The sequence below is a fragment of the Phyllopteryx taeniolatus genome, chromosome 12 (assembly GCF_024500385.1).
Source record: "Phyllopteryx taeniolatus isolate TA_2022b chromosome 12, UOR_Ptae_1.2, whole genome shotgun sequence".
NCBI lineage: Eukaryota > Metazoa > Chordata > Actinopteri > Syngnathiformes > Syngnathidae > Phyllopteryx > Phyllopteryx taeniolatus.
In genome coordinates, this window is record NC_084513.1 from 26964948 (window position 1) to 26970256 (window position 5309).

Consider the following 5309-nt stretch of genomic DNA (forward strand, 5'->3'; position numbering starts at 1 on the left):
TATAGTGGGGTGCTGACCACGACTCGGACATTGTGAGTTGGTGGGGAGAAGACCTCTTCAATTCCACCAACACGCCTTCCCATGAGGAAGCAGAGTCTGGGGTCTCTGAGGCGGCCTCTCCTATCTCTGTGGTAGAGGTCACCGAGGTGGTTACAAAGTTCCTCGGTGGGAGGGCCCCGGGGTGAATGAGATTCGCCTGGAGTTCCTAAAGGCTTTGGATGTTGTGGGGCTGTCCTGATTGACGCGCCTCTGCAACATCGCGTGGACATCGGGGACAGTACCTCTGGATTGCCAAACTGTGGTCCCCTTTTAAAGAAGGGGCACTGGAGGGTGTGTTCCAACGACAGGGGGCTCACACTCCTCAGCCTCCATTGTAAGGTCTATTCAGGGGTGCTGATCCTGTGGGAGGGTGCTTCGGGAGTATGGGGTACCGATATGGGCTGTTTGGCCCCTGTACGACCAGTGTCAGAGTTTGGTCCACATTACTGGCAGTAAGTCGGACTCATTTCTGGTGAGGGTTGGACTCCGCCGAGGCTGCCGTTTGTCACCGATTCTTTTCATTACTTTTATGGACAGAATTTCTAGGCGCAGCCGAGGCGTAGAGGGGGTCCGGTTTGGTGGCCTCAGTATTGCGTTTCTGTATTTTGCAGATGATGTGGTCCTGTTGGCTTCATCAAGCCGTGACTTGCAACTCTCACTGGAGTGGTTCGCAGCTGATTGTGAAGCGGTTGGGATGAAAATCAGCACCTCCAAATCTGAGAGCATGGTCCTCAGTCGGAAAAGGGTGGCATGCCCTCTCCAGGTCGGGGATGAGATCCTGCCCCAAGTGGAGGAGTTCAAGTATCTTGGGGTCTTGTTCACGGGTGAGGGAAGAATAGAACGGGATATCGACAGGCAGATCGGTGCAGCATCTGCAGTGATGCGGACTTTGTATCGTCCGTTGTGGTGAAGAAGCCGAAAGGCGAAGCTCTCAATTTACCCGTCGATCGACGTTCCTACCCTCACCTATGGTCAAGAGCTGTGGGTCGTGACCGAAAGAACAAGATCCCGGATACAAGCGGCCGAAATGAGTTTCCTCCGCTAGGTGTCCGGGCTCTCCCTTAGAGATAGGGTGAGAAGCTCGGTAATCTGGGGGGATCTCAGAGTAGAGCCGCTGCTCCTCCACATCGAGAGGAGCCAGATGAGGTGGCTGGGGCATCTGATTCGAATGCATCCCGGACGCCTCCCCGGTGAGTTGTTCCGAGGTGTTCCGGGCACGTCCCATCGGGAGGAGACCCTGGGGGCGACCTAGGACATGCTGGAGAGACTATATCCTTCGGCTGGCCTGGGAACGCCTCAGGATCCCCCCGGAAGACCTGGATGAAGTGGCTGGGGGAGAGGGAAGTCTGGGCATCCCTGCTAAAGCTACTGCCCCCGCGACCCGACCTCGGATAAGCGGTAGAAAATGGATGGATGAATGAAACTCATTGACTGCAGAGAGTAATCTTATTCATGGAGTGGATTTACCATCCAAACTTACATCTTTTTTCTCCCCAGAATACTGCCTTCGTCTTTTCTTTGAGTCAGTATTAGTATTCCAGCTATTGATGCTGGGCTCCACTAGGCTGGCCTGAAGACTTACTGCGGCGCTGCGGTTGGCATTGCTCCCGCTGCTGTTGTCGCTGCTGTTGTTGTTGTTGAGCTGCATCATGGGTGCCTGTGGGCTGATGGTGGTCCGCAGGTTGGTCATGACATTGCTGTCGCTGCTACTTCTGCAGCCAGGTGCTGATCCGTATCATCAGAGCCTTTCGACTGTAGGTGGTCGGTTTGTTGGTCACGATGCTGGACATCTTTGGAGCCGGAAGGCTGCTGGTGGTCTGCAGGTTGGTCAAGAGTTTGCTGCCTCAGCTTAGATTTATTTGCGTACAAATGAAGAAAGTGTGGCCGCTCCCTCCACACAAAATACACGAACCCTCTGAGGTGCAATCCTTGGCTTTTTGGCCTAGGCTGCCATATTGCCAGCACTTGACGGTTGGACACTGCTTCACTTGATAGTCGATGGAGCCCTTTGATGAAGCAGTTGACGGACTGACCTGGTTATATGATCTGTTCGTTGTATGGACCCAGGGAGATAGAGTTGGGAATCTGAACCAGGTGCCCATTTTTGCCTTTTTTGATACGGATTGTATTTATGAATTCCGTACCAAATGTCAAATTTGTCCACAGGTTTGTAGACAGGTTGCATTATTTCACCATATCTTTGCAATACAGGTCGACGTCATGGTCTGGTAATCTCCCAGTTCGGAATTTCACTAAAATTGTTCTTACGACTGTTTGAATGGATGATTGGATTGTCAATTCCTTCCACTTTGTGCTGTCAGACCTGGCGGCTTGAGATTCCAGGAAATGCCGCTGGGACGCCTCGTTCATAAAGCATAGTTCAGAGTCTCTTCTTTTTGGAAGAGCTATGAATGAGTAGATGTCGCTGACATTGATCCAGCAGAATTCAAAGAGGAGAGACTTGCCTTCAAAGTCACGGCTGGGAGGATCGCCTTCACTGGTGAATTTAAGGTACACACAAAAATGGCCTTATTTTGAGGAAAATGGGATGGCACTGTCATGGGGCCCCATGAAGGCTAACTGCCCACACGGGCAATCTGTTTACCACCCTTGCCTCTTCCAGACATCGTCTGTACAATAAACATTGTGCTCTTTGAAGAAGTTTGGACTTTGCCCTACATCACATCCCCATGTATTCATTTCTCCTCTCCTCAGTCCTCTCAGTGTCCCACTTCTTAGCAAACTTGTTTGGGGCGGGTCCACCTCCCACACGCTGAGGTGGGTAGCGTGCGCTGGCTGGGATGGCGGGCCCTGTGAGTGGATGGGCCGCGTCTTGCTCTCCTGGGAGTGGGGGCGGTGGTGGGGCACGTGGGGCGGTGAGTGAGGTTGTAGTTCGCTGGGGGGATGGTTTTGGGGTGCCTCGGTGGGGCTGGTGGACCACCCTGGGTCCTTCGGTGTTGGTGGTGTCCCGTCCACTGAGCCACTCTCACTTAAACACAAACAGACCAGACTTTATCTACTCCCTGCCATTAAAGGAGGGATTCCAGATGTTCCCAAAAGTCAAAACACAACAGGGTGGGTGGAAGGGGGCCTGGACGGGGATTCACGGTCCGCCCATCAGGACCATCCAGGGTGGCAGCCACTGGATGAGTGACGCTCGAGCAGGGTCGGGTGGCGGCCACTGGACCGGGACTGGAGCCTGCAACTGCTGTGGCACAGGGACTGGAGCATGCAACTGCCGCGGTGCAGGGACAGGAGCCTGCAGCTGCCGCGGCGTAGCCTGTGGCTACCGAAGAGCAGGCACTTGGTCAGCATTTGCATTTTCAGCTTGACGCAATAGAGTTTGGGGAGGACAGGAAAACAAGAGGGGCAGAATGTCCAGAAACTACAGCAGGTGAACTAGGAAACAATGGTGGTACAAGGTGAAGTGAAGAATTTTGAACGGAACAAGGTGACTTGGGGGAGGTGTGGAATGAGGACGTGAAAAGATGGGCATGGAACAAGGAAATGACAGGATGGGAGTGGAACGATTGGTAGAAAACGGGTAAAAAAAAAATCACGTGGCTTTGAAACAGGGGCAGAATAACGTGACAACGAAACTTGACCTTTACTTGGGTGCCTCTGTTGGCCACCATGTGTAGGTCCTGGATAGATGGCCAAATGGGTGCCCAAGTAAAGGTCAGAAGGAAGTAACTGGCATGGACTCAGGGGGCTCAGTAAATGAAAAACTCAACAAAAAACGAGTGAGACTGGAAAAACTATAAAGTACAGAAGCAGGAAAATTGAAATCTGAGTCGAAATCTGAAAGAAGGTTAACTAAAATGGGGCCATCTTCATAAACAGGAAAATCTAGATTTAAAAAAAAACAGGTGAAGGGGAAATGTTAGGGCTATGTGAATAACTGGGACAACTGGAGGACACTGGTGAAAGGGACATAGAGGGAAAATAAAGATGGGGCTTACAGGTTGAGGATGGGCTTGGTCGGCAGGCTGAGAGAGATTGCAGGCAGACTTGCATCGTGCTGGAGGATGTGCTTCCCGTTGTGTCCTTCTTTGGTTGGTACATTCTGTCAGTGTTGGGTAGTGATGGGTCTGGTAACATCAATGCATCAGGGCATGTGCCCAGCTCATAGGAGAAAAACCCGTGCCAGTGCACATATCACTTTAAGAAAGACCAATGCAGCCGCTGTATGGATCGTATATGTCACCGCATACTGCATGACAGCTCGCCAAACTGTGTTCATAAGAAAGCGCCTCTGTCAACTGGATGCGTCTCACAGATCTTTTGAAGCACAATTCATCCCCTCAAGCAATTGTGATACAGAGCCCAAAAGAAAAATAACGTTTTCCGCCGTGTGGAACAATTTTGGTCTCAATCATGGTCCCCAATAGTAACGGCAAATAAGGTATTTGTTTTCATTTCCGTGTTTCATCCTTTTCCTCATAGCTGTCATGTCAATACCCATCCTGCAGTTTTTCTGTTGGAGCCTGGGTGGCGCTTTGCGCCCTCTCGCTTTCTCTCTGCCCTCCCCTCTCTCTTTCCAGTAAATTCCTCACCTGTGCACCTGTCACCAATCAGCCCTCGTTACCTCCTGCATAAAAGCCTGCCAGATCCCAGAAACTCTTGTAAGAGTTTTGCAGACTCCATAGCGGTACCACGGCTCCTCATTCTCCACGTAAGCCTACTCAATTCCTCGTGTCCTTTTCTGACCTCTGTGTGTCTACTTGTCCTCAGTGTTCCCTCTGTCTTCCTTGCACCCACGCTGCCAAGCCACCCACCTGCCCTCGTCACCGCCTCCCACGCATTCCCTGCCTCAACAACCTGCCAGTGCACCTCAAGCACCATCTACATTTCCCTTTTTTTCAATAAACTGTTCATCACAACCTCTCAGCCTCCGCCTGCTCTTGGGTCCAGTCTCCATCCGAACGTGACAGTAACTAGAGTTAAATGATTAATTTTATTTTCTGAAAGCTAAATGTCACATTTGTTCAACCGAACTGTGCTAAGTAAATAAAAGCACCTCCTGGCACAAAACGATCGAGGCATGCAAAAGAAGACACAAATAAACAACAATAAACACAGGTCTACAGATCAGAATCAGAGTCATTTTCCATTTGCCAAGTATGTCCAAAGAAAACACACAAGGAATTTGTCTCTGGTAGTTGGAACCGCTCTAGTACGACAACAGACAGTCAATTGACAGAGAACACTTTTGAGACATAAAGACATTGACAAAAAACAGTCACTGAGCAATAAGGGGTTTCTAGTTA

General features: G+C 50.7%; 1 long non-coding RNA gene across 1 annotated transcript; it reads left to right on the plus strand.

Annotated features, from left to right (window-relative positions):
- The first annotated feature begins 2960 nt into the window (after positions 1 to 2960).
- LOC133486692 (uncharacterized) lies at positions 2961 to 4922 on the plus strand. The gene is made up of 2 exons (XR_009791106.1): positions 2961 to 4690; positions 4774 to 4922. It is a non-coding gene; the product is annotated as an uncharacterized LOC133486692 (long non-coding RNA).
- Positions 4923 to 5309: the final 387 nt, after the last annotated feature.